General features: G+C 38.1%; 1 protein-coding gene and 1 pseudogene across 3 annotated transcripts in view; both read left to right on the plus strand.

Annotated features, from left to right (window-relative positions):
- The window catches only part of CDK14 (cyclin dependent kinase 14), a 564,290-nt gene that overhangs the window by 441,634 nt on the left and 95,336 nt on the right, over positions 1-27,320 (plus strand). The gene's annotated exons all lie outside the window — the stretch shown is intronic.
- LOC129498119 (protein tyrosine phosphatase type IVA 1-like) lies at positions 623-27,199 on the plus strand (annotated as a pseudogene).

Raw genomic sequence — 27,320 nt, forward strand, 5'->3', positions numbered from 1 at the left:
AAAGGAAATCTTATATTCTCATGTAAAATCTTTTTAATGAACTGGTGAAACTGTAGTTAATGTCTTTCTTTTCATCTGTAACATTACAGGTGCTTTTTTAAAAAAATAGAATTCAAAAACATTTAATAAACTGGGTCTCACCCTTAGGTGACGTTTAAAACATTTTAGGAAGCCTATTAAAAGCTGAGCTTGAGGTAAGATTTTTCAGTTACAAACATAACTTGTTCAGAGCCATGCTGTTTTTAAGTCACCATAAGTCTTATTCTTTGTTGCCTTATGGATTTAGCTCAGAAAACAGTAATAAAATATCACTAAAAATATTATAAAAATACTACTCTCTGGCATCCCAGTGTCATGCACTGAATCCTTAGAGCCAAGCTGTAGCTTCCAGCCCACAAGACCCCAATGAGATTTAGAGAAAACCGAGAATTCAGAGACATTAATTATATTATTGATTCTTCCTCAAATGGACTTGTGAACTTGGAACCATCGACATTTCAACATCTCTCACTTCGGTGTGGGGTCTAGGCTCAGAAGAACTACATTTAAAGTCTATTAAGCAAGTGCCAGCTTTCTCCATCCCTGCTAACTAATTTGCTTGTCTACAACCACAATTACAAACATGGAGCAATTGGTAACAGCAGTAATAGGTTCAAAATAAAGTGAACTAATTTGCAAGAACTAATTTGAATTCAGTTTCAATAGATTAATATAAGATGGGTAAGTTAATAAAAAGTAAGTCACTGTTTCAAATTAAGTAGCAATATCTTTAAAAACTCAGCTATTAAAGCTAGTTGATATTTAAACCTACCTAAAGGAGTCAGAGTTTCTTGAGAAATGAAACCTCAAGTCTCTTTGAACAGCTGTAACAAGTGACCCAGTTTATTTGGGGGCCAAGTCTGCCATAGGTAACACCAATACAATTCCCTCTTGACGTCATTTATACCAGTAACCATGGGCATAATTTTATCCTTTGAATGATTTTTTTAATATTCTGGGGAAACAAAGCAGTGATGGGAAAAAAATATCAAAAGATCCAGTAGATACCTAAACTCAAAAGGACAATGTAAAGAAGAAATCTTAATTATATGATTGAGAATAATAAATATATATTAATAAAGAAAAGAAAGTCCTTTTGCTCCTTCATACTGGACATGCATGATTTGTGTGGGCTCTTCCTGCTGAAAGGGGATTTTGGATTAAAGGGAGACAAATCTTAATTTTATAAATACATGTACTGTTTTCTGACCGCCTTCAAAACATTCCATTTTATTTCATTGGAGTTATAAAGGCTCTCCCTATTTTTCTTCCAAATCTCCCTATTTATAGTTGTCTGACATTGGCATGTATATGCAATCAACCAAGAATTTCAGCCACTTAAAAGATCTTTTATTATTTTGGCTGGAGAATCAGCCTTGGTATATGCTCTCCAGCAATGTTAAGGGTAGGATTCCAGGAACACATTTGCTTGTTTTGGAACTTTTTAAGAGCTGAATAATTTTGGGGGTTTGAAAGGAGCAAAAAGAGAACCAAGGAGATAAACCACAAAGTCATAGAAGACAGATTTGGAAAACACAACTCATGGCTGATAAAGCAATACATGTCCTCAGACTTGAATAAGGCGTAGGCCAACCTTGTCCTGCTTGCTTTGTCCACATGCTCTGGTTCGGTTTATAATCCTTCTTGTTAGGTAAGTCCAACTGAATTTCTTCTAAGAATTGAAAACATTGCTTCTTTGAAAATATGTAGCAAATACAGAGACATTGTAATGAAGCTGCTTTAATGGAAATGCAAGAATAGAGAAGACATTTACCTGCATATATTTGAACGAACCAGCAAGTCACAAACCCTAATTTAAAAGATTCAAAAGTGTTTTCTAACTTTGTATTCTTTCATTTTCCTTGAATGCTTTCTCAGATTCAATGGTTCACTTTCAGAACATATTTTAAAGTTGGCTTACTAGGGACGAGCATCTGCCTTTGGCTCAGGGCATGATCCTGGGGTCCTGGGATCGAGTCCCACATTGGACTCCCTGAATGGAGCCTACTTCTCCCTCTGTCTGTGTCTCTGCCTCTCTCTCTTTGTGTCTCTCATGAATAAATTAAATAAAATCTTAAATAAATAAATAAATAAGACTTGCTAGATAGTTGTGGTACATGTGCATAAACATAATGTATTTAAAATAATTTTTAAGGCAGTAGTATAATTTCACTCTGTATATTTATGCTGCCAATGCCCTATTTTCCTTGTTGTCCTACCTGATTGTATTCCAGTAAGATTTAAATCAATGCCTTCTCAAAGAAACTGAAAGGTCCCGTTTTCTACTCTGCCTTATTGTTCTAAGATGATCTCAAAGTTTCTAAAATAATATATTGCAAAGTAAGTTAGAGCTTTCACTTTCTGTACATTGAGAAATGTGTGAGGAGCCTAAGAGCAGCTGTTGGCACTAGGCGGTGCCGTTGAGCTGAGCCAGAGCCTTAACTCCTCCACTGCCACATTTTTTTTTTCATTGTTGATCATTTTTGTTATAATTCTATTTACTTCAAAGTAACAGTTTTAATTTATTTAGTGCCTGGAGATTTCTTCTCACAGTGTTTTCAAAGAAATTATTCTGTCCATCATCAATGCACTTTTTTAGGCTTGGGTTTATTGGGGATAACAAGCTCTAAAGCAGACATTCTGGAATTTCATTCTCTTTACTCCAGGATGAGCTGGAGCTGCCAGCTTCCACTATCCAGCTTCTGGATGTGAGCCCAGCGACAGGAGACTACATGGGGTGTGATTCCTTGTGACACTCTTGGATAGTCAGATCCAAGCAGGTCTTTGTCCTGATCTCAGACACCCACACATGGTGTTGTTTGGACACTCTAAAGCTGCAGTTTAGAGAAATCTCTGGGCACATTCATTTTCACAGGAATGAATCGCTAGTTCAGGTACTGAAAGCATAATGTAGGTGTGAGGTTTACTCGATCGGTTAAACCCCTTGCAGTTCTTCCAGAAAATTGTAGACTGGATTTTTCAAAGGAGAAAGAGGAGGTCCAGGCTCTGGTGGGAGTCCTAGAGAGACTCAAGGAAGACAGTGTCAAGGCTGTCCAAAGATATGGGTTGAGGAAGGTGCCAGGAGGACACAGCAAAAGCTGGTCAAGGGAAAGTGGGCTGGGATGCCTAGGTGGCTCAGTGGTTGAGTGTCTGCCTTTGACTCAAGTTGTGATCTTGGGGTCCTGGGATCAAGTCCTATGTCAGGTTCCCCACAAGGAGCCTGCTTCTCCCTCTGACTCTGCCTCTCTCTCTCATGAATAAATAAATAAAATCTTTAAAAAAAAAAAAGGAAAGTTGGCAAATTTGCTGGAGGCCCACACCTGGCTACTAATAGTAGCAATAGTGTAGATTTGATAACATATGAAACATACCTCATCAAAGATTTCACATACTCTCCTTGCCCTGTATTCAGTGCTTGTGATGCGGTAGCCATAGTGATTAACACTTGGGCAGCCTTTTGCAATGTAGAATTTGCTTTCACATCCTCATGTTTTTAAAACAATCTTGGGAAGTAGTCAGAACACATACTGTTATCTCTATTTTATAGCTTAAAGAAACATGCTCAGTGAGGTCAAATAATCAATGCTATTGAAAACTATAATTCAGGATTGTATGCCCCCAAAGTGAATCTTAGGAGATCTTAAAACCCTAATATTCAAGTGGATCAGTATCTGATTTTGTTTTGTTCTCACTACAACCCTGGTTGGAGAGATCTCTTCTGGGAAATGATGTCTTTTATTCCCGGTCTAGGTTTTTGGCAGCAGAAGAGCTGGGATGGAGTAGAAACCTAACTCCTCTCCTGGGGAAAGTGTTTGCAGCAGGCTGATCGCACACATCAACTCAGGACTCCTTTGTGCCACTGCTGGGTAATGCACCATGGGGATATAGGCTAGTTTGCAACAGTCTAAGTGCCAGAGAAGACAGGCCCATAGGCCACCCATCCAGACCCTGCTAGTGAGATTTGTACCCTATTCCACATAGCTCCCACCGCCCCCAGGAAATTATCCTCTGTCATTTTGTGCCACTGCCAGCTTTTTTGTCCATATCTTCCTTGTGGTAGCAAAGAATTCGCTATTATTAATAACCACTGGTGATGGCCAGGGGCAAACCCCATGCTGTTTGTTATCCGTTGAGCACGAGTTTTTTTTGTTTTTGTTTTTTTTTGTTGTTGTTTCCCTTCTGATAGACAGAAATTATCCATCTTCTCTCTTACTAATTGGCAGTATGTGCCAGGCTTGGGAGCTGGCAACGGCCATGGCTTTTCATCCTTTTCGATTATGTGTTGGATTCCTCATCCCAAAGTACACACTTATGGTTCAGCTAATACCTTCCTTCTGCCATCAGCTCATTAAGGAATAAAATCCAGCCATGCTTCTGAAGTGGCACAGAGCTTCCAGGAGCAGCTGGGCTGCTTGATTCTGTGAAAGCTGTACGACAGATAGAATCAGGCTTTCTCAAACTGGTTCCCAAAACAGTCTCGAAGTGGATACGACCTGAAGAAGTTCTTCTGCTTCTCCACATATAAAACGGTATGTGTCTGTGTTCTGTGGCTGCCATCACAAATCAGCACAAATGTATTGGTGTGAAATGCCACAGCAGTATTGTCTCACAGTTCTGTCGAGCTGGAGTCTAGATGGGCTCAGCTGGTTTCTTTGCTCTGGGTCTCATAAGGCTGAAATCAAGTATTCGTTGGCCTGTGCCCTTTCTGGAGTCTCTGAGGAAAATCTGTTCTCAGACTCATTTAGACTGTTGGCAAAATTCAGTCCCCTGTGGTCGTGGGGCTGAGCCCCCTTTTCTTTACTGGTTGTCAACAAGGAGTCTCAACCCAGCAACCAAAGGCCACCTGTTTCCTCATCACACTGCCGCCGCCTTCTTCAAACCAGCATCAGTGCAGGGAGTCCTTCTTACTGCCTCGTAGCTCTCTCACTTCCCCTCTTGCCACATCTCTTCTGCCTCCAGTGGGAGAAAGCTCCCTGCTTCTAATGGCCTACCTGCGTAATCCAGGTTAATCTCTCTACTTTATGGTCTGCAACCTTAATTATGTCTGCAGAGTCCCTTTTGCCATGGAAAGTAACACATTCACAGGCTCCAAGGCTTAATGATTGGGGCCATTCTGCTTTCCACACGTGGGTAGTGGGGCTTCCTATTCAGCAGTGAGTCCTGGGGTAAGGCAGGAGAGAGCGGAGAGAGCAATCCCAGCCCTCACCAGGTCAGCCACAGGCTGTTTCATCTGATCTCTGATCCATCTGGTGACAAGCTCTGGCCTCTGACTCTGGCAGTTCCATGTTGCCTGGTTCCCACTGGTATCCTCAAAATTATGTATAAGGAAGAAATAATTTTCCATCTCCTGCGTAGAGGAAAAAAAGGCATTGTTCCCAAGAAAGTTAATAGCCTCTGAGATAACGAAAACTTTGACCTAGGATTTCTGTCCCCTCTACATCAGTGCTGTCCAACAGAACCTTCTTCATTGATGAAAACCTTTTATATCTGCACTGCCCCATCCAGCAGCCACTAGCCCCCTTGAGCACCTGACATGCGGCTAATGTGACTTAGGAACTAAATTTTAAAGTTTATTTAAACTTAATTTATTTTTTATTATTTTTTAAAGATTTTATTTATTTATTCATGAGAGACAGAGAGAGAGAGAGAGAGAGAGGTAGAGACATAGAGATAGAAGCGGGCTCCCTGCAGGGAGCCTGACACGGGACTCCATCCTAGGACCCCAGGATCACGACCTGAGCCAAAGGCAGATGCTCAACCACTGAGCCACCCAAGTGCCCCAATTTAAACTTGATTAATTTAAATGTGAAAAGCCATACATAGGTACCACACTCAGCAGTTCATCTGTAGATCAACATGTAAGCTATTCATTTATTTCTAAGTGCCGGGATCCCTGGGTGGTGCAGCGGTTTGGCGCCTGCCTTTGGCCCAGGGCGCGATCCTGGAGACCCGGGATCGAATCCCACGTCGGGCTCCCGGTGCATGGAGCCTGCTTCTCCCTCTGCCTGTGTCTCTGCCTCTCTCTCTCTCTGTATGATTATCGTAAATAAAATAAAAAAAAATATTTCTAAGTGCCCACCAGCATGGTACAAGTGTGGATATCTGATGCTTTGGAAACTGTGCACTCAAGTTCTTGGCATTTTGTGTTCACGTGTCCAGAGATCTTCCTTTATATTTTTGCTTCTCACCTCTATCTTTTATTTGTAAACACTGGGAAGATAATAGCTCTAGAGGACCAAGTAAGTGTAATAAATCTGCAGAGGGACTAGTGGAAGTATCAAAGAACATCAAGCAGACATCATCCCTTCCCTCCTCCTCCCCTTGAGAAGCCATGCTGTTCCCTCCTGAGGGGCACTGCCTGTTGCAAGCCTCTCTATTCCTTTCTCCTTCTTGCGTTCTCGCTCTCTCTTTTCTGTTGGGAACTGCTAGGGGTTAGACACACAGCTCTCTCCCCTTTTTGAACTCCCTCAAGAATTCACCTCTCTGCTGTTGTTCCCGGCCCCCTTGATCTACCCTAACTCTACTCAGAAAATATCATAAAGGCTCAGCTTCCTCTTTGCCACATATGAGATTCTATTGAGAGGGCTCCATTTTTCTAAATAAGCCTCCTATGGACCCCTGTGGGTACATATATTAATTATTCAGCTTCAGAACATTGAAAATTACCACATTTTAAGAAGTAAAAGATAAACAGAAATTCAGTTTTTACTGTTCTTTATGTCTTAAAAAAAACTGGTTATGAAAAAGAAAAACTCAACACTTATCTTTAGCATTTTATTTTGATTAAGAAAATGTTTGTGAATTTTGTGAACTAAATTAAGATGAACAAAATAAATAAATTAATTAATTAAGATGAACATAAGAAGTTAATGGAGAGCAAGAGATGATTTTAACAATGTCATCTCTTGTATCCCTATCACCCACTCCACAATTTTCTTTGGTTAATTGTCAGAAATTGGGATTGGACAAGGGTCCCCCTCGTTATATTGGAGAGACTTTCTGTAAAACTGAGTGCAGCTTCCACTTATGTGAAGATATAGTTAATAGACTATGTTGATGTGTGCATCTGATACCTGCTGTGTAGATAGTGGTCCTCCTGACTTTGTAAGAATACACAGCCAACAAATGCTGTTGATGTGAACCAAGAAAGATTAGAAATGAAAAAGGAAGGCTTGCAAAGGCTCATAATTGGCACACATGGCAAGAAAATGCATGAAATCAGCATAATTTGGTATCATAGGGGCCAAGTTCCAATCCTAGATCTGCCACTCAATGGTGTAATGTTCCGGAAGCTCACAAATCAATCTGAGCCCTCGTTTCTCAGTCTTTAACTCCTTTGGCAGGATTATTGTGAGGATTGAATAAAGTATAGGTGCAAATGATGGGGTACCGTCAGCCAACATTAGCTTACCAACCTCTTGTTTTTTAGCACACCCTGTCCTCCCCTGCCAATCAGAGCATTTCATTCAGTTCCAAATAAGCAATGGTCCTTGAACATGAATCCCACTGCTATACAGGGTCCCCAGACTTTTTCTGAACTATTTCTTTTACCTTTCTAGAAGCACATGCTGAACTGCTTGGTCACCAAATCATTTTTTAAAAATACTTCTCATGTAGAAATAAGGTTACCTCACTCCCAGCAGTTCCTTCCTAAGAGTGATATGTTAACAAATAGCATTGTACATAATGAATGTAAAACTGATTTATCCTAAGTCTTGAAACACATCTACTAAACAGTTTTCCTAATTAGATTAAAAGAAACCCATAGACACTGTTATCACGTTCAAAGCATCTATTATACTTTTTCTGTTATGCTTTTCACACACGGACTGATGGGTGAGACTAAACCAGGTGTGCTAGGCCTAGGTGTCCACTTGATCCAGAGGTGAGACCAAACGTTGTTATTCTTGCTGTTTTGGGGCTTTTAAGTGGGGCAGGTGAATGACTTATCCCTAGAAACACAATGAAGGCTAGGAGCATGGCCTCAGTTTGCTACCTCTGTCATCATTGGGGAGCAAATAGTTATGAAACTCCAAAGGTAAGTTGGCCTTTTTCTTTCAGACATTGGGCCAAGTCCATACCCTAAAGCACAAATCCCATGTTACCTTGTTATATACACGATGAGAGTGACTTTAACAATAGATTTCATTATGTCTTTAACAAAAATAAAGATACCTTAAACTGCCATAAACAGACACGCATACAACCCCCAAATCAATTATCTTGTTTTACCTAAAAGAGCATGTTTAGATCATTTGGACATTTTGGGGATCTTGAAAGAATCTAGTGGCGATTTATAGTTGAAGTCTAATAGTATATATGTGCTTGGATATCCATACTCAGACTATCAACAAGTTTTAAGTAAGCAGAAATATCAACACCAAGGGATTAATATTCTGGCCCTTGTTGTATTGTTACATAGTGTGTCTTGTGTATCTGCATGTGATTTCTCTGCTAGGCCTCAGCTGTGTTTAATCCCTCAAGACTTGATATACAAATGTAATGCCAAATAGAGAACTTCCCTTAAATTATTCAAATCTCCCCATAAGTGATTTCCCACTCTTCCTGCAATGGAAAACATTTGATCATAAATTCAATTAAATCAGTCATCATCTTTGTGATGTTTGTCCAGCTAAATCCTTTAGTGACTAAACCAATAAATATACCAGCTGTGTGTGTGTGTGTGTATGTGTTTATGGCATGACTATTTAGGGAAAAATTGATTTGAAGTCAAGATGAAGGGTAGTTCTCATTTCTTAGGCCAGATTTCGACCACTTCAGTGCAGCCAAGGTTTAAAAGATTAAACTCTTAGCAGGAATAAAATCATGTATATTCCTTTAAATTTGTTGGCTTTTATTTCCCAACTCAGAGCCTAGTCTTAATATATTGAGTTTTAGATCAAAACTGGTATGCTCTGGAAATGTTAGTGAAAACTGTCAAACCACATCAACCATTTTTCTTCCACTTTTCTCCACACCCTCTCCTCCATAATTAAAACAGAGGAAAAATGACTGTCAACATACTTTTAAGCTTCTCCAGGAAAATGCCATGATAGGATTACAGCACTATTTATGATTTCTCATATTTGTGTCAGGTGACGAGATATAATTTATTAGAGGCTTATAAGTGTTGATTGTTTCTCAGCTTGATCCTAAAGCCTTTCAGACAACAGATATAACCAACTACTTCCCCTTTTTCATCATACCTTTGCTACTGATCCTGTTAATTTGGATATAACTGAACTGTATATCCATGTGGCCTGTAGAGGGCAGCATGTTCTGAGAAAAAAAAAAGTGAGCTAAGCAACTGATTTTTTTTTTTCCTTTAACCAAAACAAGTAAGATATCTCTAGTAGAGAAGTCAGAGCTTCCCCATGCTTTGATTGTCTGCTGGTTTAGGTATCTACTTATATGGCAAGTGTTACTGGCTCAGCTACCTTGCAGGCTACTTAAGGATTACACTAGATTCCATGCCTTTGCCTCTGAGTAGAGTGAAACACATCATTTTGTTTATAAAAATAAACCCAAAGGAGATTTTTCCATTTGTCTCTCATTTCTTGTCACTCTTGACAAGTTTCGAATTTGAATTGAATTATACCAACAGTTGTGATTTCATTTGGTAATCAAATTAGGCTTTACTCTATTCCAGAGTTCTGCTACCTCTCATCTTTACTTTCAGGTTGTGATACCTGAATGAATTCTGATGTGTCTTTTAATTCCCCCAAGGAAGTGAGAGTTCCATGGGGACATCTTCCATCCACCGTGACTTTAGGCTCCTTTTCTTAATGGCGAGCACATTTTTGGAGTATTCACGGAGCCAGCCCTCTTCTCCATAATTACATTCACTGCTATTCTCAACCCAATTTCTACTTCTCATCTAAAGAACCAAATCCTTCCATTGTATAAACTACAGAATTATTTTCTTAATTTTAGAAATTTCTAGAAGCTGTGGCAGACCTTGAAAGGACATAGAGCAGCACTGTGCAGTAGATTGTGTGTGTGTGTGTGTGTGTGTGTGTGTGTGTGCAGTAGATCTTTATGCATTGACGGAGATATTCTATATCTACTCTGTCTAGTGTGGTAGCTACTGGCCACATGTAGTTGTTCATTAACTAAAATGTGGTTAGTGCAATTGAGGAACTGAATTTTTTATCTTATTTAAATTTAAGTAGTCACATGTGGTTTGTGGCTACCAAATTGGATAGTGCAGAAGAGAGCATGAATTCAGGTCAGTTCATAATAATTGTTTTATGAGAATATATTGTAAGGTGGATTAGATTTTGTAGCTAAAAATCTACTGCTCAGGCTTTTATTCTCTTGCTTATTCTTTCTCATATAGCTGTAGGCTTAAATCCAAATCCTCTGACTCTGCCCCAGGATTTTCTCTCTCTCAGAACATCTGAGGGATTTCCAATTTTCCGATTCTTCGATTTTGTTGAATATTGAACATATCTCTCTTGGGTATCCAGAATGGAGTTTCAAAGCCTGCCATATCAGCAGCCCTGATTCTATGGGCATCTAGGATGTCACCATCTCAGCCTGTCACCTCTCTGTATCTAGTTTTTCCTTAATGCAGAAATAAAATTTAAGAATGTGCTAAAATGTGTCAAGCTGCAAACAAGCTTATTCCTTAATTTGGAGTGCGCCCCCACTTACACTCTCTCTACATTGACTAAAAATATAGCCTGTGCTTTGTTCCATCCATTCTAAGGTGACCTCAGTACTCTTTTGAAAATTTTTCTGGAAGTGCCAAAGTAATATTTTTTTGAAATGCTCCTGTATTTTTATAATGATCTGGAAGCACATATCTTCAGTTTTCTACTTTATGCTGTTATTGTTGGTTTTAAGACATAAGCAGAGTTTTTAATAGTTTATATCATAGCACTAGCTTCTGCCTGAAAATGCCCTTACTTATGTATCCCTGACAATTATAAGTAGTTGGACCCAGAGGATAATAAATGTGTAGCTTTTTAACTTTATTCATTTATCTTTCTTTTATTTCAGCTATAGAGATAGAATTAGTACTCAAGCAGATAAATAGCTCTAGCAATTATGCCAGTTTGAGGTTTCTTTAAGCCATGGATATGGAATGATAGCCCTTCTGTTATAGATCATTTTCTGTGAAGAGCCAAATGTGGAGTTAAAGGCAGGAATAAAGGAATGTGCAACTCAAAGGTTGTACTCATTTCAGTAAAGACAGCCTCACCCTATTCTGTGCTCACCATCAAACCATCCTTTATAGCACCCATGCCCCCAGCTCCATAATCTCCTCTACACAATGAGAGACAAAAGCAGGGCTGATTGGTAGCCACATTTTTCTTTAAGAAACCAGCCTCTTGGAAAAGCCTAGGCATCCCCACACCTCAAGGCACAACAAAACAAAATAGGGTGGGATCATGACATTCTTGTTGATGCTAATGGGCTTTAGGACTGGTATCTCAAGCACGAAGCCAGTTCCCTGCCATTCTAAGAGTGGTAGGCTTTCTGTTAATGGGTATGTGTATCATCTGCAGAGACATCATTAGACAGAAGTCTCTATAACATAGCAATTGTTTCTGCATTGGGAATAGCCATTTGTAAATTCCTGAAGCACTTTAGGCTATTTGATAATAGTAATCACACACAGATTCATATAGGTAGAGAGAAAAAAAGTGAAAAGTCAAAGGCAAGGGCTTAGAACTAAGAAAAGAATGTAAAGTACCTGTTCCTAACTCTTCCTGAGTTGGAATGCACCCTACAGATTTGTTGCTAAAGCTTAAATTACACATTCTAGTACAGGGAGAAATAATGTCTTTTGATTGAAATATATGAAATATAGGAAGAAATAATATCTTTGGTAGAAATATATGAAATACTCTCAACATTTAAAGATCTCTCCTCTGATGGGTTCTTATATTTGTAGTATACATTACATCACAGAGTAGAATGAATTATTTTCCAAGACTTGAACCACAAAACCAAATCAGACACAACAACAAAACATGTTTTCTCTTTGCTAACCAGCCCAGGCCATGTTGGAAATTACAGAAATCCCTCTCCAAACACATGTTGCGGTAAGTCAGAATTCTAGTAGATGACAGCTTGATATTCTATAGTTTTGAGGGCCCTGGTTCAGATGTCTGTGAGTCCTTCTACTTGGAAACCATTTGAACAGAGGATTGGGAAGAGAAAAAGAAGAATGAGGATGGCCAAGGTAGAAGACATGCAGTTTACTGTTGTCTTGATAAATGTGGATTTGAGGTCAGCACCCAAATGCCTGAAAAGCAAGACATATAAAACAGGCCAGGGAAACAGGAACAGTCTTGGTAGGTCACAAAATGAGGAAGATATTAGACAGTTATAAAGAGGACAAAGAGTAAAAGGGAGGTTGACAAGGGAGTATAGCTTGGTGTGTAACACAACAAAACACATTTGCAAATCTTAAAATTAAGAAACAGTTCCCAAAACATATCTATCTTTAGATAGGTAAAATGATATTGAAAATATTTTTACTTAAGATGTTCTGTCATTGTTTTATTTGATGAGCATTTTAAAAAATGAGATTTTGGGACACCTGGATGGCTCAGTAGGTTAAGCATCTGACTCTTAATTTTGGCTCAGGTCATGATCTCAGGGTTGTGAGATTGAACCCTATGTAAGGCTACTAGCTCAGCAGGAAGTCTGCTTTAGATCCTCTCCCCCTGCCCCTCCCCCCATTGTGCACTTGTACACTCTCTAGAATAAATAAATCTTTTTTAAAAAATTAAAAATAAATTAAAAATGAGATTTCTTTTTTTCATATAAGTTTACTCATGACCTTGAAGCTTTTATTTTTCCCAGTAGTTGTACATCTCCCAGTGAGGTGTTTTTTAACCAAAGGATTTTCAGGGATATAGTGTGATTTGGAAAAGAATATTGTAGTCTTAAAAGACTCCTTTTACTGCATTTAGTAAAGTCAGTTTAATTTTTTACATGTATGGAAGCAGTGGAGAAGTAGCGGGAATGTTTAGTATTAAATACCATCAGCTGCATGTGTTCATGGCTGCCAAAAGCTTTGTCCTACTTATCTCATTTAAACCTAAAAATAACTCTCAAAAAAAGTTTTCCATAGCTTTTTGATAAGAACATTTAATCTTATTTTAGGAAGCTTATTTCCCTGTCTTCAATTATAATGTGGCCTCAAGGGCAGATCTGGAAATATATCCCTTATTTGCTGTATTATACACAGCAGAGCTGAGACTAGGGTGAGGAAGGAGGGCAGAGACCTTGGGTTCAGGATTTAGGGTGGCACCAGAAAAAGACTTAGTAATCAAGATAAATAATGTTTCAGTGGTTCCTATGCTTCCATCGAACAACCTTCATTAGCCCCCATTCCCCCAGGTGCATAACCTCTTCCAAAACACCAGTGCTGCTAAGGTTATAGAGAAATAGGCTCATTTATCTACTGCTGAAGGCACTGTAAACTGGTAAACAATGTGGAAAACTTAATGGAAATGTGTTAAAAGCTCTAAAGATATTATTCATGACACCTTCCAGAAATTTTATTTAGCCTGGTTGGGAATGCACAAACGAGGTTGCTATTCCCATAGAACTTACCTTCTAGGTTACCAACAGACAAATACAATAAAGCAATCGCAGAGAGTGATAAGAAATGAAAACCATAAAACAGGGCAATGTGGTAAAAGAAGAAGAAGAAAGAAGAAGGAGAAGGAGAAGAAGAAGAAGAAGAAGAAGAAGAAGAAGAAGAAGAAGGAGAAGGAGAAGGAGAAGGAAGAAGAAGAAGAAGAAGAAGAAGAAGAAGAAGAAGAAGAAGAAGAAGAAAGAAGAAGAAGGAAGAAGAAGAAGAAGAAGAAGAAGAAGAAGAAGAAGAAGAAGAAAGAAGAAGAAGAAGAAAGAAGAAAGAAGAAAAGAAGAAGAAGGAAAGAAGAAGAAGAAGAAGAAGGAGGAGGAGGAGAAGGAGAAGAAAGAAGAAAGGAGAAGAAAGAAGAAAAGAAAGAAGAAAGAAGGAAGAAGAAGAAGAAGAAAGAAGGAGAAGAAATAGCATTGAGGCTCCTGGGTGGCACAGTCAATTGAGTGAGCATCTCTTAATTACGGCTCAGGTCATGACCTCAGGGTTGTGAGATTGAGCCCCATATAGGGCTCTGTGCTGAACTAGGAGTCTGCCTGGGTTTTCTCCCTCCCTTTCCCTCTGTCCCTCCCACCACACACTCTCCCGCTTTCTCTCTTAAATAAATATATAAATCTTGGGCCGCCTGGGTGGCTCAGTGGTTTAGTGCCTCCCTTTGGCCCAGGACATGATCCTGGAGTCCCGGGATTGAGTCCCACATTGGGCTCCCTGCATGGAGCCTGCTTCTCCTTCTGCCTATATCTGCCTCTCTCTTTGTGTCTCTCATGAATAAATAAAATCTTAATATATATATATATTATATATAAATATAATATATATATTTAATAATATATATTTAATATATATAAATATATAATATATATATTATAAATAAATATATATAAATATATAATATATATATATTTAAAAAATTTTTTTTAAAAAGAATAGTGTTTGGCAGCCTATAAGCCATATGAAGACTGGAGTTTTGCCTGTTTTGTTTACTTCTATATCCTTTGCACTTACAACTGAGCTTGTCGCATAGTAGGAACTCACAAAATATGTGATGAGGATGAAGTGGAAGAACTCAGTGTAAGAGTATATTGAGTGGAGAAGAGGTGATTGGAGACTGAGGCAGAGGCCTCTGACTCATGGACTGCAGTTGGGATTTTACTTCCAATAGGAAGCTTGGGGAATTATGTTTTTGACCTAACAATTTGACTCTTTGGTGTTTATGCCAAAGAAATAAATCAACAAGGTAAAATCCTAGCTGCCAAAATATTTTCATTACTGCATAATATATTTTTAAAAAAGACTTGTTATCACTCTAACCAAGATTAAAGAAATGGGGAAAGGTTTGATAAATCATGATTCAGGACCCAAGTGGAATATTATACAACAATGTTAGGATGGCATTATGAAGACTGAAAATATAAAGAATGCTTCGTGTGTTTTCTGAAAAAAAAAAAGCAGGATAAAAAATTATATGCACATTAACATATTAAATATAAAATTACATCTGTGAACTGTAACTGAAATGTAATATACAAGATGAAAACAGTTGTGTTAGGATGGTAGAATTTGGGGTGATTGTTTTTCTACTTTCTGAAAATTGTCTTTAATATCACTGTCACAGTTTTTTTAATAAGAAAAAGATGTTGCTTAATTAGTATAGAGTTTCTGTTTGAGATGATGAAAGGGTTTTGAAATAGATATTAGTAGTGGTTGGACAATATTGTGAATGTAATTAATGCTACTGAATCGTAAACTGAAAAAGGCTTAAAATGGCAAATTTTAGCTTATATATATTTTAACACAGTTTTTAAAAACCCAGATACCTTCTATAATCACCAGCATGGTTCAGTAGCCTCCAGAGGCCCCCAGTGATCCCTGTCTTTTGGTCTTTACACCCTTGGGGAGTCCTTCCCACGTTGTACTTGGATTGGTCTTGGTGATCAAAAAATAGCATGGGGCAGAAATGATGGCATGTTAGTTCTGAATTTACGTTATAAAAGACTGCACAGTCCCTTCCTTAGCTCTGACTCCCTCTCTGTCTCTGTAATCACTGGCTGTGCAGAAGCCAGCTGCCAAGTCACATGAATAGCCCTATGGAGAGGCCCACATGGTAAAGAGCTAATGCCTGCCAGCAGCCATGTGAGTGAGCCATCCCAGGAGTGGATTCACCAAGCCCAGTCAAGCTTCAAATGACTGTAGCTCTGGACATCTACTTGACTGCTGCCTTGTCAGAGACTGCGAGCCAGAACTATCCAGTTAAGCTGCCCCAGGATTCCTGAACCTCAGAAGCTGTGTGATAACAAGTTTTAAGAAAAGAACACTTTCAATTTCCCATCTAACTTCTACTACAGCTGTACCTATGTGCCTATGCAAGAAATACCAACAATTTTTCCCTATCTTTGAAGGCTTATTTTTTCCTCTTTTTTTTTTTTTAAGATTTATATTTATTCACTTGGCAGAGAGAAAGAGCACACAAGCAGGGGGAGTGGTAGGCAGAGGCAGAGGGAGAGGGAGAAGCAGGCTCCCCGTGGAGCAGGGAGCTTGATGTGGGACTCTATCCCAGGACCCCAGAATCATGACCCAAGCTGAAGGCAGACGTTTAACTGACTGAGACACCCAGGCACCCCCCCTTATTTTCTCCTCTTAGTGGAAGTTCTTGGTGCAGCAAACTTTGTGTATATAAATACAGTAAAAAGAGAGCTGTGTGGAAAAAAACATGTTTTTTTCATCCTAGCTGCCCCAGTGTGAGTTGCAAACCTGAGTGCATAACCAGGACTTGGCCTGATATAAAATGCCTACAACCATGTGTTTGCATGTGGAGATTTGGTAAAACTATAACTACAATATTTAGTGAGTGAAAAGTAAATACCCCATGTGTAAAAAAAAAAAGGAAAAAAATAAAAAGCATATACCATTAACGGGGGGGGGCGGGTCATACACCATCAAGAGGAAAAATATATTTACAGTGTCCAAATTTGTTACTTATTTTTTTTTCTTCACTAGGGGGAAACACAAAAAGCTATTATGACCTCAATATGGGCTTGAGTTTGACTTTCAAGAGTTTAAAGAGAGCTTTTAAAATTCAGGTTTTGAAAGGAAATTTTATCATGTAAAAAATATATGAGGTGATAAAAATTACAAAGAAATGATACATTTGCTCAGACCTACACACACAGGAGTAAACACATCTAACTGATAAAAATTCATAACTTCCAGATGGTAGACTTATGAGATGTTTTATTTTCCTTTACATGGTTCAGGGTTTTCTAAATTCTCTTGAGTGACCATGTCTTACTTTTATAATGAGAAAAAAAAGTTACTAATCAAACCTTTAGAAGGATGACATACAGAAGAGGCCACCAGCATTTGAGGCATAGAATACACTCTGCCCCTCACTTGCTGTGTGACCTTGGCTATGTTTGCTCCTTTCTGAGCCTCAGTTTCTTCATCTGTAAGGAAATGTGGTGATGATCACCTTGTAGCTGGATATACAGAATAGGGAGACAATGTGATAAGTCTCTAAAACATGGTAAATGTTCAATAAATAAATGCTTTTGTCCTGTTTTGTATACCTTCCCACAGTACTTAAAACAAGGGTGGGTGCCTATGTGGCTCAGTAGGTTGAGTATCCAACTCTTGATTTCAGCTCAGGTCATATTTCAGGGTTGTGGGGTCGAGCCCTGTGTCGGGCTCCTGCTCAGCTCAGAGTCTGTTTCTCCCTCTCCCTCTGCTCCTCCCCACGCTCACTCTCGCATGCACCCATGCACGCATGCTCGCTCGCTCTCAAATTAATTAATTAAAATAAAAAAATAATTAGAATCTTTTTTAAAAAAAGAGTGCCATTTGCTAACTGGTCATATCCTTTGTGATAACTAGGGGAGATCAGATCATTCAAGAGACAGTTGATTCAGAGTGGAGTCTAGAAGACACACTATGACAGGGAGGATAAGAGGCTCCTTGCTGGAGCAGTAAGCACTGAAAGATATCTTGACTTTTCTTCCTAAAGATCATCAGGCCCTTTATAGAGGATGCCCAGCTATTCAACAGTCCTAATCCAATTCTTGTTTTGGACATAAGCACACAGGCCGGTTCTTTTTCACATCCTAATGAAATCATATATTTTCAAATCCCAGATGCAATATCATAAGATAAAGAAGCTGAAATAAGAGTCCCCAGAAAGTATATTCTTCATTTGCCTTGAACTACACTTCAACAACCCATAATGAGCTCTGACCTAACCAATTCTTCTTTTGTACTGATTTAATGGGAACACTGGTTTGGGTGATTTTCTCAAATCATAACCATTTAATATCCTTAATCTCTAAGATGACAATTCTTTTTCTTTTTTTTTTTTTAAGGAGTAGGGGAACATCTCTTTCATATCATCAGCATGGGTGCTAAACTGTATATCTTTTACCTTAATTTTCTTTTCTTTTTACATTTTTCTCAATATTTTGGATCATGTCCAGTCGCTAAGGAAATAAACATGTGAAGAGAGTTCTGTGGAATGTTCACTGTGCTGGTATTTTTCTTCCTTTTATCATGCCCCAAGATTCGCCAGAGTTGATATAAATTCACCATGCCTTCTTTAAAAAGCGTAACAGCAAGGCATTCTTCCTGTAGGAGTTGGACTGTAAAAGGTGATTTCCTTTTACTCCATTTGGTTTAAGCCTGTAAAAAGCATTAAGTGAAAAATCTGATATATTTGTTAGGGCATTTATTGCATTACTAAGTTATATTTGCAGTTCTCAGTAAAAGGTTTATTGAGAACATAAACTTTGAAGAGGTTTTGTTCAGGATTAAAGATATATTTTTCTTCTCTTTTGGTGAAATAATATCACACAAAATGATGCCTTTCGGGAGCTATTTTTAGCACTGTTTATAGTTAGAAGACGCACTGTTCCGTTCTGGTGAAGAAGATATCAGCTTCCAAATCCAGCCTCTGATGATGAGATTTGTAACTTCTTAGGGTTTCAGAGGAATGAAAGGCTCTGAAGTTACCAGTTTCCATTAACTAAATTTACCATAATGTAGATGCACCAATAAGTTAAACAGTTTCCTAGCCTTTTGTAGTGAAAATATTTTTCATACTGTCCATGTAATTTGGTCTAGATATTTAGAACATATCCATCTGAAATGTAAAACATAAGCCATTGCTAAGGTCTAATGTATATGGACTTTTCTTTTTTTGATAAATGAAGGTTTAAATTTAAACTCCTGATGCAATCTTTTATCATAAAAAATGAGAATTGTCTTTTTGAGAAGAAACAGTGCTAGAATCAGTCACTTAGAATTCAGGAAAACTGGCTCATTTTTATTGTCTAAACAGCAAAAATATCAAACATCACAAGGGTAGAACATCATGAGCAATTTGCTTCACTCTTGATTTCATAAAGATGTTTTGAAAACTTGTGGAATAGGGGAAATAATATGATGCCTATGATCGATTGAAGCAAGTTACGGTAAGAAAAGGTCAGTCTTCACAGTGGTCCTGTAGAGTAGAAGAGGGTTATTAATTTTATCCTGATCTATATCCGGAAGTTGGAAAGGTTACAAGTTGCCTGATGTTCTTCAGGTAACAATGGAATTCCATATGGGGGAGGTCATGTGGTTATGAAGGTCTAGTGTTTATGATATAACAATAAAGAAAATAACTGGGATGTTGAAAGCCAATTCTGTTGAATGCACATCCTTTGGGTTTCATGGATAATCACAATTCTAAACTTGTGAGTTTAGAATTTTAAATATTCTCTAAGTTTTATCCTTCCAATTATGAGGGTTAGTTATTATTAAAGTATTTTTTTGCTTATTTCTTTTGCTGAAATAAAATATATCTTTTTCTATCTTGTTCTTCAGTCAGAGGGTTAAAAAGTATTTGTGTGTCTTATGCTATAAACCACGTTATTGAAGTAAAATACTGAACATAAATATAGAATCATATAATCACTAGTCCCCCTAAATCTATGACTCTTTTCTAAAATGTAACTGAGGTACAAGTATTATTCCATGACAGGTTTATACTATTCCTGTAGAAGAAAAATGTGAACATTTGGTAAGCTCTAACAAATCTTAGAGAAATTTTTAGAAATTATATTATTTAGACAGAATTAGAGGTTGAGTGCATATGGTTTTACATAAGCTATTAAAAAATAAAACTTTACAACTAAAAAAGTAACTGCTACTAGGCAATGAGAAAAATTGGAGAGGAAATTAACATGGAATCTCTGCAAAAATAATGTGGTGAACTAGTTAACCTTCTCTTTCCTATAAGCAGGTTAAATGAAAGCATGATCTATGTAGTAGTTAAGTAAAAATAAGTTTAAATACACAAGAGTTTTTGTTGAAAAGGATATAACAGGAAGTTCACTTATATTAGCTTTTCTCCAGGAATAGTTTATGATAACATTTGTATCAGTGGATTTATAAAATGTAAATATTAAAATCTATAGCTTTGTATAGTACATGGGAAATGCTAGTATAATTATGTGATAAGTTAACTGGTTTTTAAAAGCTAGACCACTCTATTTGATTTCAGAGTGAAGGTAAACATTCAAAGACATCTGTTTTTCCAGGGATGGTAGAAAATAGTCATAAATAAAGTCAAAGCTAGGAAATTTGGGGTAAATATTATCTAACTAAGCTCTGCAATCCAAAGTAAGAATTTAATATTTTCCTTTTTCTGGCCCACTTTTTGGCAGTTTATAATACTCTTGAGTGTCAGTGCTTGTGTTTTCAAAAACTTGATTCATTCACATCCTGCTGAGGACTCTCCAGCACTTTCTGTACTTTTCCACCAGATAGAATTTACTGTAACGGCAACTATGTATTGAATGAGGGTTAGATCTGCAGGACAGACCTAGCAATATAGATTAGTCTGACTAGCTCTGGGGACTCTTAATCTTACCCAAGTTAAAGCTGGACTCTCTTTATTGTCTTTATTTAATGTGGGTGTTAACAAGAATATAGAAAGAATAGACTCTGCAGAAAGAATTCAGAATTAAAGGAAGAGAAAAAGATAGAAAGACATAGGGTGTCCTCAAGGAAAACTTAAAAATAACCCTCTTCCCAACTTGGCAACATACATCCTGGTGTGTGTGTGTGTGTGTGTGTGTGTGTATGCATATATGATAGTAGCTGTAAATCTTTGGTGTGACATGTAATGGACAATAAGATTTAAGAATCCACAAATCCAGATACTCTTCATTTTGACCCTTTGATTATCTGCGTCAAATAAAATAATATACATGAAAGCTCTGTGTAAACTGTAGAGTTCTCTATGTATAGCATTATCATTATATAACATTTTGACAATCAAGTGAGCTGACCACCATGGGAATGGGTGTTTGCAATGAGATTGTGTCATGAAACAGTTTCACTAGAATAAATGAATGAGAATTGAACAATTTTCTACGTACAACAAAACATAACCTATTTATGGAAACTAATATAAAAATGTTATCTGTTTACCTTGAGGAAAGGAATCTCATTTTTTTTTTCATAGCAGTGCACTGAAAGGAAGTCTCAGCATTAAACAAATCTATGTCTTCATTAATAATGTAACTGAGAGGGTAGCCCGGGTGGCTCAGCGGTTTAGCGCCGCCTTCAGCCCAGGGCGTGATCCTGGAGACCCCAGATCGAGTCCCAAGTCCGACTCCCTGCATGGAGCCTGCTTCTCCCTCTGCCTGTGCCTCTGCCTCCCTCTCTCTCTCTCTCTCTCTCTCTGTCTCTAATAAATAAATAAAATCTTTAAAAAAATAATGTAACTGAGAATCTTGCCTCTCATTTCACTGCGCAGCCCAGCACCTGAGGTTGAGAAGTTCACTGCACAAGCCTGAACCTTCCCTTCTATTAGTCTTTATTGTCTCTAAGAGTTTATTCCAATGTCAGGGATTCCTCCTTGCTGTTTGACAAATTACTGACCTCTCTTTGCAAAATGAATAAATTTGAGCCTATTTTCTAAAAGTAAGTCACTTTTTGAAAAATCAGAGCAGTTTCATGACCACAGTCTCCCCCTAAGTCAAAAGCTTTGATAAGATGGTAATTAAATGAGCATTTTGCTTTACATGTATAGACAAAGAGTACTGAGTGTGGGAGTCCTGGTTACAGTGGTTAGCCTGTCTTTATGGGTGGGTGGACTTCTGCACAAATCATTTTCAAGAAATTACTTGTATAATCCAGTGGCCAGTCCCCATGTTGGCATCTTTGCCACAGAGACAGTATGTGTACTGCCAAATGAAAGGATCTGGACCCTCAGCTTTGCTCAGTGAAGAGTGTTGACAGTGAGTAAAAACATGAATATACAGACTTTCAACATCTCACTCCAGGTTGCTCTATTTCCAAATCTGTGAGACAAAGCACGCTAGTATGGTCCACATACAAGCCCAGGGTGTTTGTAGTTCTATGCCATCACAGAATGCTGTGAGGAATATACTAGAACTTTTTGTTCCCCTTTACTTCGTCTTCAGATGTTATATAGGAATCACTATCACTATTGAATGTTCTGAATAAATTGAACCTACTACACCTCTACTGTTTATATCCAGCTTTCATGAGCTAACATGTTAATAGGGGGCTTGGCTGTCTCAGTCAGTAGAGCACATGACTCTTGATCTCAGGATTGTGAGTTCAAGCCCCATATTGGGTGTGGAACCTGCTTTAAAAAAATAAATAAAATGTTAATAAATCCCAGTGAAGATCTTTATAGAGGTATTTAGAAGTCAACTCTTGGGAACAAAATGTAACTTGTCTTAGTTTTTCTATAGACAGATATATCAATTTTGGAGGAAGTCTTTTGGAACTACAATGTAAAAAAAGAGAAAAAAGAAAAGAAACCCAAAGAACTTGTAATCCTAGTTTATAATGTACCTTTAAAAGAGATAAGAACCAATTTCCTTCTCACTTAAAAAAAAAAAAAAGGAAAGAAAAAAAAAAGAAAATGATACCCTCCAAGGGTTATATATTTTAAAGATGTACCTTAAGGACTAGGATTTGACCTTAAGGTGCTTTTGCTCAAAAATGATGGCTTACTTTTTTTAAATACATTTTTCTCAAGTAAAACTTCTATAGGTCTAACAGTTGATATATTCAGTCCTCAAGCAAACACCCAGTCATTCAACAAATGTTGTGTCCCTAGGCTATACTGGGAACCAGTGCCTTGTAGGAAGTAGCCCTGGCCACCTCATTCGAGCCCACTCTCCCTCCCTTTTACATCATCATTTTCATCCTTCATGTTCATTCCTCTCTTTTCAACTTGTCAGTCTCCCTTAGTCTGGCAAAAGACTCTAGATTCACTTTGCTCTTTGTCTTGGTTTTCAGGATAGCTGAGACACTTAGGTGAGCTTTGAAAGCAGTAAGTTGACAGGTTGAGTGAAGAGAAGTGAGAGGCACATTAGATCGGTTCATTGGTGATGGGGGGTGGGGGAATTCTGGTAGGTTAGCTATGGCAGGCCACTGTGGCTCTGCTAACCCTCCCTGCCTTTAGGTCACAAAGAGGTTCTTCCTAGATTGGAAGGCATATAACCTTAGAACTGACAACCCCTCAAGGCCATCTATTCCATCTCCCGCATTTCTGAGGCATGAAAACTGACCTGCACAAGGAGTAGAGAAAATATCCTGCTCCATATTCCAGATCTAAGGTAGTTTTTTACTGTTCATGTTACCTTCTTTCATATTTTTCTTTTTAATGCAGATAAAGAGTGTGTGTGTGTACACACACCATTGTATGGATAAAGACTAGGAAAATGAAAAATATTCATTATAATTAGAATAGCAGCATATCATTATTTTCAACTATAGTAAAAGCATTTGTTTGAAAGTTACTTATAATAGAAGATTCTCTCTCCACACATACACACTGAATTCAGTAGGGATTGTTTCTCTTTGTTGTCATCTAGATTTATCATTTTAAAATTCCTTAGGTTTTCCAGAGAGTTTCTATAACAACAAATATCTTTAACTTTTTAAAAAATGAATGTGGAATGAGCATGTCCCAAATACCCTGCCAGGTTTATATGACCCTTCATGAACACAGAGCTCCCTTAGTCCACCCTCTGACCTGATAGGTACAGTCTGACAGCTGGAGGCAGGCCCCACCTCGGTGACCTGGGATTAAGCACTGAAATCAGTGGGAAGGTTCACCACTGGCAGTAGCATCTCCCCATTTGCCAGAACATCGCTTGAAGCATCAGACCCCCACCCCAACATGGAAGTCCAAACGTTAGCCATTCAAAGGAGGTCAGCTGTCCACGCCTAAAGACTGAATGTTCCTTGTGAAAATCTGCAATACCCCATCTCTCTACACTGCTCCTTCCATTGAATTTCCTTGATGAGTTCCCTGACCTTGCCTTTAATATCTCTGGAGAGCCTCATGTTTATACTTCATGTTCAAGAGCCATCTGAAAAAATTCTCCTGTGCACTTTGTTAACCCCTCCGACTCCCAGCTTCTGACAACCACTGATCACTCTTTCGTTTCTATAATTTCCCTTTGCCAGAATGTCATATAAATGGAGTTATTGTATATGTAGCCTTTCCTTCTTTCATTTACGTAATGCTTTGGAGACTTATCTATAAAGTTGAGTAGTAAAAGAACCTTAGCCTAAAACAACTTTGGTTAGTTAAGTTTTGAAGCTTAATAGAGATAACCTAAAAGAAGCATTTTTTTGTTTTGTTTTAAAGATAGGGAAATAACACTGAGTTAATAATGCCAGCGATAAAGTCCTAAAGACTACAGGTATAGATGATTCTATAGTAACTAATTAGATCAGGAAGATTATAAATATACACTTTTGGGAGGAAAAAATATCTCTTCTACCACAAAAATTGACCTAAAATGCTGGAGAAGATGTTGCTAAAAGAGGAACATGGAGCCACTTGGGGATCAGGAAACAATGCTTCGGCTATGAAAGGTGCAGCATAGGAATTGCGATTCCCCACGTACTCAAGACACTCAAAGCACTTCAACCTCAGTAACGGGCTAGGTGGAAAAAAAAAACTGCCTCCAGCAAAGAAAGACTTGCAAGGACAACTGTTGACTTTGGCTCTGGATGGGGATGAAAAAGTCCTCTGAAAATTCTGTAATTTTAGGTTTAAATTTACATAACTCACATGGTTGCAGAAGCCAACAGAAAGAATTTAGAGTGCCTAGCTGTTAAGAGAGCCCCAAGACTCCTGACAGAAGCAAAAGAAAATCCCTATGGAGGAAGATATTCTCAGCCCAAGCCCATCAGAATTCCCACAGATTAACATTGGCCAAGCATGAGCTCACAATCCAGAATTGTAAAACATATGAGAAAAAGTCATTGTGAGTGAAGGTCAGTAACAAAAGCAACAACAAAATTGGCCTCCTCTCTCCCCCAGAATTTCAGATGTTGGAAATTATGAGACATAGAGTGTAACTATATTTAAAATGCTGTAAAGAAAGAAATTATCAAATCTAAAACTTGAACAAGAAACCATCAAATTGGACACACACTTGTCAAAGACTTAAAAAGAACTTATAAACACAAAATGAACAGGGAAAACAGCATATTAGATGCAGCTGATTAGAGAATTAGTTGAACTGGAAGGTAACTCTGAAGGAATTACCCAGAATTCCTTCAGGGTTGCTTACCCAGAAGAAGCAACAGTGTAAAGACAGGAAAAATGTAATAAGGTGGCATGACATTGGGCTTACAAAATGAGAGAAGAGAGAGAATGGGAATAGGCAATATTGGAAAAGTAATGGCTGAATTTTTCCCCAGAACTATTGAAAGACATGAAGCCTCATATTCAGGAAACACTGGATATCAAGCAGGTTAAATGGAAGCAACACCTTACATTGCAATTGTAAAAGGAGGAATAGAAGAGCTAACAACAGCAACAACAGAAGCCTACAAAATTAATATCTTCAGAGTTAAAGGAAAATGCTTTGAACCTACAATTATATCCCCAGCCAACTTTTATCCTGTATGGAAAAAAAAAAGAGAGAGAGAGAGAGAGAGAGAATTTGCCACTACATTCTTTTGTCAGGGAAAGAACTTCTGAAGTTTGTATTTCAGATGCAGAAAACCAGGGAGAGAAGGAACATCTGAAACACGAGAAGGTGATTACATGAATAATAAACATGGTTAAATCTAAATAGTAATAACCATAGCAGCATTTAATATGTGTGTTTTTAAAAAGCACAGAAAATAGGGGCACCTGGGTGGTTCCAGTCAGGTGTCAGACTCTTGATTTCTGCTCAGGTCATGATCTCAGTGTCGTGAGATTTTAAAATTCCCTATCTCCCTCTCCCTCTGCCCCTCTCTCCCCCAGAATGAACTTAATAAATATATAGCACAGAAAAGAGGAATAAAATACGAGACAGTATTGCATGAGAGATGGGACTAGTATCATCAGAAGTGTTACTAATTTCCTGTATTGTTCAGCGGGAAGGTAAATCTATAGTTTAAACTTTAAGCAATTAAAGTGAAATGTGAAAATTAAGGAGTCATCCACTAGAACTGAGGGTAAAGGTATAATTGTGGAAGTTTCTTTTTGATGGAAAAAACAAAAAACATGAAATAAAACCAACAGCCCCCCAAAAGAGAACACCCTGGCTGTAGATTGAGCGGTTCTGTGGTGTTCTTGGTCACATATTTATTACATTTTGGAAGGGCAGGGGAGACTTGTGAGGAACACAGCATGAACTCTATACAGACAAGTGAACTATAGAAATTCATTACTATTCCACCAAGAAGCTCCATAAGAGGGGTTAACTAGGACACAGGAGGATGGAATTAAAATAAGGAAAGCACTTTACAAGCATTCTGACCTAGATGGGCTAAACCTGGGGGAACTTCCTTTCTCTTGCCTCATTACTGGAACAAAGAGTTACTGCTGCTTGCTGGGGGGGTTCATTTCATCTCACATTACTCCCAACGTCTTGCTCAAAGCACTGAGACTTACAAGTGTAGTATATTGAAGTAGGCTAGTTTCTTTACCTCTCTTCTGTATTATGTATTTTTTTTTTCAATTCTTTCATCATCTTATTGAATATTTTAACTAAGCATGGCTCAGATGAACTGACCAATTCTTGTGAAGTTGTACACTGGACAATCTAACCAGTGTGACCCTAAACAAATTTAAAGAGGGACTTAAAATTGTGGCATTACCATAATAGTAAGAATATGTGAAGCAACTTACCACACTGCTCTTGTGTTGAAAGAAAACATCTGGGTTCTGGATTGACCATTTGATGGTGGTGCACTACCTTCCAGCCAGGCTGTTGATGACTGGTTATGTCTTGTGAAGATAAAGTTTCTTGAAGAAAGTGGTTGTTTTATCACTGTCATCTTGTTGCAGGTCTTGGGAGAGCTCTAATGCATGTTGTTCTAGCATTAATTGAAGGTGGCATGAGATACAAAGATGCAGAAAGTTTGTAAGACAAAAGTGGAGTTGAGCTTTTAAAAGCAAGCAGCTCTTGTCCTAAACTCCAGCTGCAGTTCCTATTTACCAGTAGTCATAGAAACTGCTGCTATAGTCATAAAACCGGGCTGCCTGTTGGTATTCCCTTAGATACGGAGCTTAATCATACGTATTAGCCAACACGTAGGCTTGGCGAATGGGAAGTCTAATGAAGCTTTCATTGGAGTATTGATATTGATAAGCAGTTCTATCAGAGCTCAAGCTTGGCAGAAATGCAGCCTGTGTGTTTGGATTATC

This window comes from Nyctereutes procyonoides, unplaced genomic scaffold, assembly GCF_905146905.1.
Source record: "Nyctereutes procyonoides isolate TBG_1078 unplaced genomic scaffold, NYPRO_anot_genome, whole genome shotgun sequence".
Lineage (NCBI taxonomy): Eukaryota > Metazoa > Chordata > Mammalia > Carnivora > Canidae > Nyctereutes > Nyctereutes procyonoides.